Genomic DNA, 14,733 nt, shown 5'->3' on the forward strand with positions numbered 1-14,733 from the left:
GGGTCCATCTTTTGTTTACAAGTAAACATCTACCTATAGAACAGAGTTGGACCCATTATATGGTTCACTATTAATATTATAGCATTAATATCTTTCCAATAGTGTCTATGCAAGTTAACTTCCAGATGAAAAAAACACAATGTTACTATTCTTTCCTAAATCTCTCTCTCTCTCTTTCTCTCTCTCTCTCTCTCACACACACACACACACACACACACACACACACACACAAATACTCAGCTGTGGGTTTATTACACGGCATATTTCAATTTTCTATGTGTGTCTAAAAAGATTACTAATAAAATGTGAAGTAACATTACATAAATAGAGAAATTACCACTTCTGTATTCACTTTCTGGGAGAATGTAAATACCTTCATTTTGAGGAATACAGCTAAAAAAAGATAATCAAGATCCAAATAAAAATAATAATTCTTATTCCATATGTAAGTGCTCTCCAAAGAATTGAAAGTTTTCAACTTGTCTTTAATTGTTAAAAGTTTGGAGAATAAAATTCGGGAAATAAATCTCTTATGTCACTCAGAAATCATCTCATTTTAAAATGCCACAAAATATATGAAAAAATAAACCAGCCTCAATAATTTTGATGTGTTTACATAGCTAGACATTAATCGAGGTTTAAATTTAATTTTCTCGATCATTTATTAAAAACAAACATTCCTATACTTTGTCTTAAAATTCAGGATGTGTCTGTACAGAGCTCCACTTAGTTGCTGTTTCTGTGTTCTGTTTTTTTCTGCTGTTAAGAGAAGCCTCCCAAATGACTAAGGCAGAGAAAGATTCTCCAAAGATGCGGGGTCGTGTTTCTCTCACGGGTTAGCTTCATCAACAGGGCCCCTCCACACAAAAATAAGTCAGCTTCCTAGCTAGTAATGCCTCTTCTCTTTTCTGATTTTTTTCTTCCTCAAATCTGTGTGAAACAATTGCATGTTCTCCAAAGTGAGGGCCCGTGAGCAGCCAGCTGGCCCAGCAGAGGCAGGCTGAGCATTCATTTTCCGAAGGAAGGCATGTCACCCCAGCTCACTCGCAGGCCAGCCCGGGGCTCTGCCCAGCTATGGAAGGAGAGCACTGGGGGGCTGGGGGTGGAGAGTTCGGATAAACGCTCCATGCCAATCTCGGGAATGAGTAAACAGTCTGTGACCTCCACTGAGATTACAAGGAAAAACTTGCAAAGTACAAAGCTATTACCTTAAATCCAAGGATATCACATCTCCCCTCTGTCTCCAAAGTGTGTATTTATCTATCAGGCTCATCTCTCCCTGCAAGACTCACTCCCATTACCTGCTGGGTTTTATAAATTGCTTAAAGATAAAAGGCTTACCCCGCTGTAAAAAGAAGTAAGATATAATATTGAATTTGCACTAAAATGAAAAGTTTCCTGGTGCCCCTTATATATTTAAAATTGCTGTTTTCTTGCAATGAATATAATTCACTCTGTCTTTTCCGAAGTATAATCCCATAAGGGTTTGACCAAACAAAAATGCTCTAATGATTGCAAATGGCTCAAATATTCTGTCCAGTGAGTTAAGTGATAAAAGTTTCTATGTTAAAAGAAATAATAAGTGAAATTTCACACATATTATAGTAATTGTGAAGCATCCAATTTACATAGAAATAATGTGAGAGAATCCTGACCACGGCGTTTTAAGTGAATCATTACATGCATCTAGAAGCTGCAGGGCCGCAGGTATGTTTCCTTTCGCATAATCAGTCTTGTAATGGAGCCTTTAAAAGCTTAAAATGTATAGTTAGATTAACCTTTCTGTTTTAAGGGTTTTTTCCCCCTCAGGAAAAAAAAAAAAAAAAAAAAAAGAGGCAGAAGACAGAAATAGGGGATGATTAAAGAGCCAATTACAGCCATCCCCGGTTTCCATCACCTGTCCAGAGTCCCTTGGAAGCCCTTCTTCCACTGCTCATTGTTTTATTGACTACTTGAGATTTTTGGTAAAGTATGGTGATTCCCCCCCCCGTTTAAGATCCAAGCATTTTACTCCCATCCTTGGACAGTGAGTTAATCCCAGTAATGCTTCTCACTGGAAGTCATCACCGGACAGTAAGGCAGATTTCTCTAACCAGAAAGGCGAGTTTAATCAGACAGCTCCAGACACACAAAGTGTGCATCAGCTGCAGCGAAATGACCCGGCTTTCTCCTTTTCGAGGAGGCACCAGCAATGCGGCTCTTGGTTTTTTCTTTCCCAGCGTAGCCTTCTGTGAACTTGATATTTTGCTTCAGCAAGAGGGCATTTCTGTTTTGTCTTATTCGATTGCAGTTCCTAAGAGAAGAGAAGGGGCGGCAATCCACACCCATTGTTCCACTAGTCCGAGGTTACGCAAGGAGAGGGCGGAATACTCGTTGGAGATCCGGAAAAGTTCAGTGCGCTACATGTCACTTTCTCACTAAAATCTTCCTTTCTTTTCTGTGATTCACGGTCCTCTCAGGACCTTGGCTGTTTCTACTGCCTCTGGACTAGGGTTTCTCTGCACCTGCTCTAGTGATATTTTGGACCAGACAATTCTTTGTTGTGTGTGTGTGTGTATTTGGGGTGGAGGGAAGGAGAAATCTCATGCATGTAAAATGCTTCGGAACATTCCTGCCTTTGGCACAGCAGACAGCAAACACCCCCGCATCCCAGCAGTGACAATCAAACATTTCTCCACATATTGCCATATTCCCCTGGGGTGAACCAGCCCCACCCTGGTTGAGAACCTTCGAGAACTAGTCTAGAGGTCAAGGATGCAGAAGACAGCACAGCTCTCCACAGCCTTTCCTCGGCCAGGGACCCAGTGTGGTTAATCCAGCCTACAGTTTAAACGCTCAAAATCACCTAGTGTTCCTAAGGATTTCCTTTCTTTCAGACAAGATGAATTTTGGAGCTAACATTAGCTGAAAATATCAGACATATAATAAGATAAAGAATAATACAGAAATGATTAATAGATAAAACTCTGACTTTTCTGCAGTCCTCTCTTGCTCAGTAAACTTCAACGCCGTGGGATAAAAGAGTGAGTGGAATGTTGGCCCATTTTCCCACTTCATGTCCTTGAAGTCCAGACAAAACAGAAGACGGGAGATGCAGGACAGGGATCACCAGCCCATTTTGTCCAGGTGGGCAAGTCAGACCCACTGGAATCAAAATTCACCAGGATGAAGACCTCATAGGAGCCTCACAATGTTTTCGAGAAGAGGTGCAGAATAAAGAATATAAATCTCACAGTAACTCTGTCATTTGTGCATATAATTTTAGGGTTTACCAAATGTATCCAAGGATATCATGTCATTGAATTTTCATAAAGGTGCCCCTACTTCAAGATCTTTAGTTCAAACTCGAAGTCTGTCTGTCCACTCATTTGGCTCTCACGCACCCACCCACCGACCCACCACCCATCTAGCATCTATTCACCCATCCATCCATCCATCCATCCATCCATCCATCCATCCATGTATTCAATATTTAGTCAATCTTCAGCATGTACTATTCATGGGGAGAAAATGACGAGCTTGGTGTGGAGAGGGGAAAAGGGTGAATCAAACCTGACTGCTACATGCAGCATGGAATTTAATCAATACAGAAATAACTTTGGCTACACAAATTTACTTCACCTTTGTTTCTGTCTTCTTGAAAGGTATAGACAATGGATTAGTGAGCAAACACATACTTCACATGTGACCTTGTTACATTGTGTAACACGGTGACTGTGATGAACAAAGGTCGCACACACAGCCACTTAAACTTCTGGAAATGGAGTCAGTATTCAAATGATGGTATCAATTGTTAGACAAATTTTATTGGCTGTTACAGGTTTCAACATGTATGTGTGTATATAAACAGACACACATATATTCACATACACACAAGTTACTTGAATGATACATTTCAAGTATGTTTCCACCTACAGCCTTGTAATGCTGAAGCAAACCTCTCAACCTCAGGAGCCATGTCTCATTTATCTCTGAATTCCCAATACCTTCACATATATAACATGCTTGATGAGTGAGTGATGGATTGAATGGCAGGCACTGTACTGTTGCTGGGGATAAATGAATTGACCTAGTCCCTGCTTTCAAGGAGCACGTTGTCTAGTTGAGGACAGAGGCTACACAGCGTGATTAAAGTCAGAGGTGACAATAAAATGTTAAGTGGTTGATTTCACCAGGTGGCTGGGGAGAGACTGTGGGAGGTATCAAAGGAGGGGTGAGGCTGTGCTTTCTTCCTGTAGGGATGGCAGATTGAACGGGGCTCTGAATCCCCACCAAGATAGGGCAGGGCTTCCTTTAAAGGTATAAACCCATCAGGATAAAGAGAAAAGAAGCGGAAAGAGCAGTAACACAATTTTGGAAGCTAGAGAGTAGACAGATGATTGACAGTGAATTTGGAAGACCAGGAAAGGCTGCATCTGGGCCAGCAGTGGGAGAGCTGATATAGCTGACTCCACAGGACAGGCTCTCAAAGCCAGTGATGCCAGTGCCAGGGACCTTTGAGAGCTGTAAATCCAACTGAAATCAGAGCAGGCAGATGGATCAAAAATCTCTTTAGAAGTGTCAGAGTCCTAGATCTCCATTCTCAATGCATGCAGGTGGGAGGGTGCCCTCCCCACCACCCAGCAGGAGGCCAGAGATGTGACCTCTGCGGGGTCAAGGATGGGACTGCAGTGCAGTTACACGTAGGGGCACCACCACAGAAGCAGGAAACGGTCAGTGAGCGTTGACGTCGTCAGCTCTTTCCCTTGCGTGGTCCTCATAACAAAACTGCCAGGCGTTACACAGTCTAGTTGAAAGCTTGTTGCATCTGACTCAAGAAAGAAAAGTGACCTAAAACTACTGACACTGAAGCCCCTCAACTTACAGGAGAAGCTGACTTCCCTACAGTAAATCTCACGATCATCCAAACCTGGCCCAGAGCACCCAGTTGACACTGTAGTGCTTCCTTCTTAAACATGAGCAAGGAACCGAATGGCATCAGACACAGGAGCGAAAGCTGGCATGCGAACTGCAGACATAGGAATAAACAAGCAGAAACACATTTACTCAGGTAGATCAGAGAACACATGGGAAGAAGCAAACTTGACAGAAACTGTCAGTAGTCTCTTTAGATACTAGAGATAAGAGACAATATTACGTCAAAGAAACAAGAACAGAAAGCTACAGAAAGGGACCATTTGGACTGAAATTAAATATACGATGGCAGAAATGAAAATCTCAGAAGTGAGAGTGGAAAATAACGTGAAATGAACCTCTTAAAAAGTATAGCAAATAAACAAAGAAATCGAAAATAGAAATAGGAGTATAGAAATAGAAAATAGGAAGGGGAGACAATAACACCACAGCACTAGTACAGGAAGTCCAGTGACCAAATGATAGCAGCTCAGAGAGGTCACAGAGAAAGCAAAGAGGAGGAAATCATCAATAGAGTAATTCCAGAAAATTTCTAGGACATAAATTTCCAAATTAAAGAAGCCCATCGATTGCCCAGAACAATGGATGAATACAAATCTGCATCAGAATATTGCTCAGTGGGGTTCCCAAACATACGAAAAAAGAAATAAGGATAAGAACAGCATCATCCTTTTCAACAGCAATTAAGGAAGCTAGAGAACAATAGGGAAACGGCTTCACAACCCCGGATGAAAATTGTTTTCTGCTGAGACTTTCACATCTATCCCAAATCTCAAATTTAAAGGATAAAGATTACCTTCGGATATACAAGTTCTCAAAAAATTTACCTCTTGTGCACATCTTATCAGAAAGCTACTGAAGGATGTGCTCCAATAAAAAGAGTAAGTGAATCAGAAAAGGGACAAATTTGCAATATGCAAATCACTTGTTTGCATATTCCAGCAAAGAAGTGATCCAATACAAGAGAAAGGCAAAGGGAATCACTAGATAATGTGGTGTGAGATCCCAGGAAGCTATATGTGCCAAAGGAGAAACTAGAAACAAGTCTAGATGAGAAATGCTTAGAGGCTCAAGGAGAGATTCTTCAAGAAGATGAAAATGATAAAATACTGGGTCTACAGGAAAATACTGAAGAATTAGATCACTAGAGTATGGATTGCAGTTATAAGTACATAGAAAACAAAGGAATTAAAAAACAATGATTAATTCTAGGAAATTTGTGCATGAAGGATATGCAATCATGGCACACTACATGTACTGTGAATTATATTACATAGATACAGCCATGTAAACATTTCTAAAATAAGGTAGCACTGTAATACTGGGAGGATGGTGGTGGACAGTGGAAGAAAGCTAATTTGCTTTTCCATAGTATGAACTCAACAAATAAATGCCTAAAACAAAAACCCTAAGAAGTAGCAATCTAAACACTTTTATTTAGAAATGTGGAGGTAATACCAAAAGAATCACAGAAAAAAAGTTCAAAGTGTTTGTGTCTGAGGAGGGATTAATGCGAGTAGGAGAGGCAAGGGACTCTTGTGATTTGTGCAAATGCTCGAGAATGGCCTAACCCTTTATCTATATGCATGCTTAATATTTGATAAAAATAAAAACTAGGCTGGGCACGGTGGCTCATGCCTATAATCCTAGCACTTTGGGAGACCAAAGCAGGTGGATTGCCTGAGCTCAGGAGTTCGAGATCAGCCTGGGCAACACGGAGAAACCCTGTCTCTACTAAAATACAAAAAATTAGCTGGGCATGGCGGTGTGCACCTGTAGTCTCAACTACTTGGGAGACTAAGTCAGGAGAATTGCTTGAACCCAGGAGGCGGAGGCTGCAGTGAACCAACATTGTGCCACTGCACTCCAGCCTGGGCGAGACTGAGCCTCTGTCTCCAAAATAATAATAATAATAATAATAATAATAATAATAACAACAACAATAACTAAAAGTAAACACTTAATTGGAGTTAACCAAGAAGGTAAGAGAGAGGGACCATATCTGAGGGCACAGGAGGTGCATCCAAGAGTGTTTCTGTGGAAACGGCTGCAGCGTGTATGGGGCTGGAAGAAGAGAGGCGAGGGCGGTGTTGAGGGACGAGGATGTAGACACTGACAGAGTCCTGCCTCCAGAGGATCTCGTATTCTAGCCTAAGGAATTTGGACCTTGTCTGCTAAGCACCAGGAAAATCATCGTACAGGAAACCAGAGCCCAATCTGTTTTACAGTTTCCTAGTGTGGCTCTGCTGGTGAGATGGCACAGGGTTGAAGACAGCCAAGCAAGAGGCAAGCTGAGCTATGAGGCTGCTACAGTCATTCTGGTGGCAACGAGAAAATGGAGTGAAGAGACACTTAGAGAAAGAATATGTTTAACTCAATGCTATTGTGATTAAGATTTCAGCTGGATATAGAAATTCCAGCTAGAAACTAGACTGAGAAAAAATGAGAGAAAACTGGCATTCAGGAATTTTGACGGGAGCAACTGAACTGTGATATGAACCCAGCAATCCTGTAAGTCCATGAGGACCAGGTAAGATCTGTCTTCTCAACACCACCTCTCCAGTACCTGGTATGGGGATTTCCAGAGCAGGTACAATGGAACATAAAAGTAAGTGACTTGCACCTTCCAAATGCCCATCTCCATGAATTTTCCCTCTTTCCATTTGCCTGGAATAGAGGCAACATCTTGGTGCCCTTAGGAGCAACCTATGGGGGATGGCAGATCACAAGACAGAAGAAGTTTGGATCCCTGAGTCACCACCTGGAGAAGAACCGTCCCACCTGGAACAACCTCCAGCCATCTGTTACAGGGCTGGGAATAAGTCATGATAGCCACAACTTATTTGGGGGTTTATAGGAATTAGCTGCCTTAACTACTGTTGCTGCAAATTTAGGGGATAGCTATTACCTACATAAGATGTTGATTTGGGGAGTTAATTTCTCTCTTGCTGCATACTCCCTGCCATAACTAGTTGACTAATTCATCTCAGCAGAAAATGCTGATCAGTCAGAAAATACTTCATTTGATCCAGACAATAAGGCCAGGGTGGCAACGGAAGGCTGGAAGGAGTGTGCAGGTGCAGGGCTGAGCCAATCAGGGCCACTGCGGAAAGACAGGGCAAAGCAGTGGGGAGGCAGTAGGAGGGAGGGAGAGCCAAATGGCGTGGACCCATCCCCCGCTCCACTCCCCGCGGCGTCACCCATCCCCTGCTCCACTCCCCACGGCGTCACCCACCCCCTGCTCCACTCCCCACGGTGTCACCCATCCCCTGCTCCACTCCCCGTGGCGTCACCCATCCCCCGCTCCACTCCCCGCGGCGTCACCCATCCCCCGCTCCACTCCCCGCGGCGTCACCCATCCCCCACAGCCCAGTCACAGAAGAAAGGTTAAGCGCACGGCTGATAAAGCAACAGCCTAAGAGGCTGGTCCGCCGTGCACTGGGCTGGCTGAGTCACGTCTCCCCACACCCACGTCCCTCCTGGTTCCTGTGAATACCACTGCTGCGGCGTGAGCGTGTCCCCTCCTCCTCCAGCGGCGGAGCTGGCAAGCTGACGGTGGGTGTTCGGGAGGTAGGCCCTTTTGGGGCGGTTTGGCCCGGAGGGCTCTTTCCTCCTGGAGGAACCGGGTATCCTTACAAAAGGGCATGACCAGGAGCTCATCTCCATGACTCATTGACACATGAGGACGCAGCAAGAAGGCCCCCGCCGGACACCAGGTACCCACGCCTGGATCTTGGACTTCCAGCCTCCAGAACTGTGTGAAAAGAAGCGTCTCTTCTGTGTAAATCGCTCCATCCACGGCATTCTGTGACAGCGGCACAAAGGCCCTAAGACAGCAACGTTATCTGGAGGTGGGGCATTTGCAGATGTAATTAGTTGAGGTGCGGTTGCTCTGGGGTGGGGGCCTTGCATCTAGTGTGGCCTCTCCATATAAGAAGACGAGAAGGGACAGAGCCACACAGGGACAATGCCTGTGAAGATGGAGGCGGATGCCAGGGCGATGCTTCTGCAAGGCAGGGAATTCCGAGGCCTGCCCCCGGCACGGAGGCGGGAAGGCACAACAAGGGTCCTCTCCTGCAGGACAGCCCTGCCAACCCCCTGGTCTGGGACTTCCAGCCTCCAGAACTACTGAAGACCACAGCCCACTGCCCAGTCTGTGCTGGTTTGTGACAGCAGCCCCAGGGAACGGAGGCAACGAGGAATTTCACAAAGATGAAAAGGCACATGCAGCCAGCCACCAGAGGAAGCAGGAAGCCAGCGGGCGGGAGTCCCAGAGCAGTGAAGCCTGCGACACCACACCACCGCGGGAGTGCCGCTGAGAGGAGGCTGGCCACCTGCCACCCCGCCTCACCTGCTGAAAAGGTGAGTGACAGTGTGGGGGCAGAGGCCAGCAGGACCGGCACCTGAGCGTGCTGACGGCTGGACGCCTGACCACGCAGCCGAAAGGAACTGTCTTCTCCAACCCGAATAACTTCCTCGTGGGGCTACAAGGACAAGGGCCACGGCATTGGCCACTCTGTCGTTCTCCAGAAGTCCATGGGATCCTGATGGATCCGCCCCCGACGGCCAGTGCAGGGATTCACCCTGGAGCACCTCAGCTCTTCAGAGCGTGGAGTCCAGATCCAGCAGCACATGGAAACACAGAACGTCTTTGTTCCTATGCTAAGAAGACAAATCAGCAACCCCGGACCCCACACCCGCCTCCAGTGCTGTTGTCCCGAGGCCGGATTTCCTCTGCCCTCGAGTCCCGGGTCAGTGTGACCTGCTTAGGGAGCTCATCACACTGAACAAGCTCAGCATAGACTCATGCTTTAGGTTCCAGAGCTGGGTGCAGCCTTGGGTCAAAATTCAAAACTCTTCTAGAAAAGGCCAGTGTAAGCAAGGCCTTCCTTCCCCAATGTAGATATGCTTAGGTAGCTTTTAAATATGCACGCATTTATCTACCTTTCTAATGCAAAGAGGCTAACTGAGCATAACAAATTAACTCTCCCCATTAGGGCTTGAACTCCCCAGGGCCTCATTCATCCTCTGGGCTGCAGAGCTGACACTATTACTGATGCAAGTGTTTGCAGAATGGAAATGGACCTTCAGGGCCTTTGCAAGCACTGTTAAGCTAATCAGTTATTAATTGGCATTAACAGCATGAATTGCTTCTAAGAGTAGAGAACCCACTGCTCTCCCAGGACCTGCCTGAACCCAGCTCAGGCAGGCTGTTCTCTAGGAGCAATAGGTGGGAAGAGCTGGATGCGACACACACCTTCCCTTCCGGCTCTGCCAGGCTAGAGACGTGGCCTGCACTCCCACCGCCTTCAGCCTTGAGAACAAGGATGGTCCGGGCCAGGGTGCTCCAGTGTCCCAGTGCAGTGCCTCTGCACAGCACCCGACTGCCGTGGAGCTTTGCAGTCCAGTCCCGCTTAGACTGCAGAGAGAGAGAGATGCTCGTCACGGAGTCACAGAGCGTGTCCGGTGCTCCACCAGCAAGGTCAGCGGCGTCTAAAGTCTCAGCTGTAGCTCCGCACGGATCTGGAGAGACACCTGGCTGCCAAGTTATGTGTTTCTGATTCAGTTGTGCTTCTGATGGAGCCAGGGGCATCCGCTGGTAGGAGAGAACCTGCTAGAAAATCAATGATGTCAACTTGCCGTGATTCCAGCAGCTCAGACCGTCTCAGTCACCAGTTCATCCACATCGTTCTCTCTCCAGAGGTGAGCCCACCGTGCTGGTTAGGATTTGCTCCATAACAACCTATCCTCAAAACAGCCACTGAGGAGGATGTATTATTTTTCACAAAGGCGTGGGCTGGCTGGGTGGCCCTCGGCTGGCCTTGCCTAGGCTACTCGGGTGGCTGCATCCAGCTGCGGGCTGGGCTGGAACCCTTGTGGGGCCAGAGTGCCAAGGAAGGCTTCCTGGGAGGGACGGTGCAGCTTCAGAGCTCAGTATTGTGCTGCGCTTGCCCTGTGGAGGGAACGGCATTCTGGGCAGAGGGGTCCACAGAAGCCGTGGCAGGAAGGAAGCGAGGCCACCAATCTGCAGGCAGTGAGCGCACACCCAGTGCAAGGCTCTGTGCAGAGGAAGGCCAGGCCACGTGCGCTGCACGCGCTGTCCTGTAGGAAGGGGCTTCAGGGCTGCAGACTCGACTGATTTCACCTGAATTGGGGGTGGGGCACGTAAGGTGGGCCAGGACACCAGAACACGGAGAGGAGGGAGCATGTGCAGTTGGGTGGATCGGGGACCCCTCAGGGGAGAGTAAAAGTGTTCCCAACAGAAGTCAGTGGAGCTTCTCTTCCCACGCCTCACTCAGGCAGAGTCGGCCCATGGCCAGAATGCTTTCTTCTCACTCTGTTGATTGGAATATTTTCCCTGAAGTCCAGCCCCCTCGCGGTTTCCCTAAAAACTCAGCCTACATGGGTGCCTGACCCTCGTTTGGGCTCTAGGGCCTTCTAACCTCAGTGACTCATGCAAGGTGCACCCAAGAAAATGACCTCCTGGGTTGACGTGTCTGGGACCAGAGTGTTTAGCGTGAAAGTGAGTGCTGAGGGTAAGGGGGGGATGACTCCCTGAGTCCCACTGGCTGCCACCTGCTGCCACCTCTCCTGCCAGGACAGGGGATGGTTTTGCTCGTCCTGCTCCATCTCTGCTGGTACCACTGGACCCTGAGCCCTGGACTTGCCCTGGGCTTCTCGGTCCCCTCCCAGCCAGTCTTTCCATCTGCAATGCCCCCTCCATCTGCCACAAGTTGCCAAAATTGTCTCCTCAGGAGAGAAAACCTAATCGCGGGCTGTCCTGCCTCTTGGCTTTAAAGGACAAGGACAGGTGGCATGGTGATGGGTGCTGACGGCAGTCGGCTTCTGTTTCCTGCAGGTGCTGCTGCAGATCCCCACAAATGGTGCCTTAGATCAGGCGTCCCCAAACTACGGCCCGCGGGCCACATGCGGTCCCCTGAGGCCATTTATGCGGCCCCCCGCCGCACTTCAGGAAGGGGCACCTCTTTCATTGGTGGTCAGTGAGAGGAGCACAGTATGTGGTGGCCCTCCAGCGGTCTGAGGGACAGTGAACTGGCCCCCTGTGTATAAAGTTTGGGGATGCCTGCCTTAGAGCAAGGCAGATGGGTCACCGCACGCTTCTAGCGGCGGGAAGTCTGACAGCTCAGATGGTCTCTCTGTTCTGGGTCTCCCCAGGTGGAGATCAAGGCCCTGTAGGCTGTGACCCAGAACCTCCAGGCGAGAATTCACTTTCAGGCTCACTGGGATGGCCGGCAGCGTGCTGCCCCTGCAGGTGTGGCTCTGATGCCCCATTGCCTTGCTGGTCGTCCTCGGGGCTGAGCTCAGAGCCTGCAGCTGCCCACTCCCCTCGCCACGGCCTCCTGCAGCCTCCAAGCCAGGAACAATGGGTATCTAGTCCTGACCCTCCTGTCTCTGAGCTCCCCTTCTGCCTCCGCTCTCCAGGTGATGGTTGGGGCTCCCATGCTTCTAATGGGTCCACTGCAGCATCCGGGGGAGTGTCCTCATGTGTGCTCCTAACATGACTCACATCTGTAGAGCCTCATTTGCCAGGTAACACAACATTTTCACAGGTTCCGGGAATCAGGGCAGACATCTTCGAGGGACCTTCCGTCACCTCGCTGAGAGAGTCATGGCAGCTCTACCTCCAGTAAGGTGAATCGGGGCTTCCCTGGATTGGGGCTTTTGTGGATTTGGTTAAAATCTCTGATACAACTTCATGCACCAGTCAGGCAGCTGGCTGCCTCCAAGATGGACAGTCAGCACCCCAGGGAGCGCCACAGGGAGCCTCGGCTTTGCCCACAGCATGTGTCCACAGGATCTCATCGGAGTGGGGTGGGGACTGCTTACCCCGGGCCTGTGAAGCAGTGGCCTTCCGAGCATCGCCAGGTCCCCCCAGAGGAGAGCAGAGTCCTGGAGGGCCTTGGGCCGGCAAGCAGGTCTTCCACATGGCAGCAACACCTGCCATCCAGCCCACCTCGCCTAAAGAGGGCCAGGCATTGCAGTCCCACCACGTGCCGGGAAGGCAGCGAGTGCCGGGAGAGGCCACCCCGCAGCCACGAGCTGTGGGCCACCGGCTATGTGCCGGACAGGGGCACAGTGCTTCACATGGAGTTGCCAATTTAGGAAAAACAATCAACTCTGGTGCCCAGGCTCCAGGTCAGCGCTCAAGTCCACCTGCCCTAAAACGCCGCTTTAACAATGTTAGGAAGTTTTCAATTAACAAAGACAACTTCCAGCTCAAAACCAACAGATAAGCACATGCTCTGGGCACGTCGATGCCTTGGAGACTAAAGGAAATTGTAGTTTTCATCTTTGCTTAGGAAAGGCTGTGCTGTGTGCGACGCAGATCTGACTTACTGCACAGAGTTCGCCGCGAACAGGCCAAGAAGGACCCATCACTCCCCTTTCCCCTAAAAAAACAGTAACATTAATCAAATGTATCTAGCTCCTCTCTCCCTCCTTCCCCCCCTCTCTCCCTCTCTCTCATTCCCCTTCAAGGTAAGGTCACATTCCACACAAGAATATCAGAACAAGTATCTGAGTGAACAGGAAATACAGATAACAAAGATGTACCCCAAGGGCGCAGGAGGGTTTAAAGTATGTGCTGTGCATAGCGGAGTCCGTGAAACATCTTTAAAACTGCTTTTCCTTTCTCATTAATGATGATGACTTGATGATCCGAAGCATTGCCAGGAGATAAGTAAAATCTAAAACTTTGTAAGGTGAAATTATTGTTTTTAATCGTAAGATTTTTCTCCTCTACCTCTCTCTTAATAAATAGATAAGTTGCAAAATAAAGTTAACTATTTTGTCAATTTAGATAGCAATTAGCAGAATACATATACAAAAATTGATATAATTCTTATGTATTTTCAATGAGGAAAAAACTTCAGAATAACCACAAAACATGAAATATATTGAAATAAATGTTGTGAAAAAATATCTTTATCAAGCAAATATTTACAGAAGAAACAGATATAAAGTAAAGAAGCATATCATAATCCTAAAGTCATTATATATATTGAAAGATGTCAATTCACCCTAAATTATTTAATAAATTTAATGAAATTCCAGTAAAAAGTCAACACAATTTTGCAAACTTAACCAAATCATATTAAGCTGATACAGAAGTACAAATGAGTAAGAAAAATAATAAAGGGATGTCCTTCTGCTCCACTTGTATCAGGTTGTGCCAGCTCAGACGTGTGGCACTGACAGGTGAAGAGACATAGACAGAGAGGTGGAAATAGAACCAAACTATGTATATTCTTTAATGTAAGAACATATTTTAAATCGGTGGAGAAAGATAATTATTCAATAAATTCTGCTGCAGTAATTATGAACAATACATAAATACATTTTGACACTTGTACTCACACCATGCGTTTAAATAAACTCCAAATGAAGAACAAGAAAATCTTAAAGAACTACAGAAAGAAATGTCATGTGTATAGAGATCCGGTGTGAAGACAAATTTGGTAAACATGACATCAAAGATGAAACACTAAGGAAAATTTTGATGGATTTGACAACCTAACATTTTTTTATCTTTTAATAGTAAAAAATAGACAAGGGCAAATGACAAATTGGGGAAAACATTTAAAATAGATGCAGTACCCAAAGGCTATTAAATATCTCATATGTAAAGAGCACTTGCAGAGCAATAGCGAAAAAGGATCTCTACGGAAGGACAGTGGTCTCCGGATACAAACGGCCAGCTCGGAAAGGCAGACGGACACACAGCCAGTTCCCGCAAGAGAGCAGTGCAGCCTCACTGCAGCCAAACACACACAGCCTGATACCAGCTGCCATTGTTTC

The 14,733-nt window shown here is 47.0% G+C and overlaps 1 long non-coding RNA gene across 1 annotated transcript in view; it reads right to left on the reverse strand.

Moving 5' to 3' along the window:
* LOC141581582 (uncharacterized) overlaps positions 1-14,733 on the reverse strand; it is a 451,221-nt gene that overhangs the window by 131,507 nt on the left and 304,981 nt on the right. The window lies entirely within an intron of this gene.

The sequence above is a fragment of the Saimiri boliviensis genome, chromosome 16 (genome assembly GCF_048565385.1).
Source record: "Saimiri boliviensis isolate mSaiBol1 chromosome 16, mSaiBol1.pri, whole genome shotgun sequence".
NCBI classification, from domain to species: Eukaryota; Metazoa; Chordata; class Mammalia; order Primates; family Cebidae; genus Saimiri; species Saimiri boliviensis.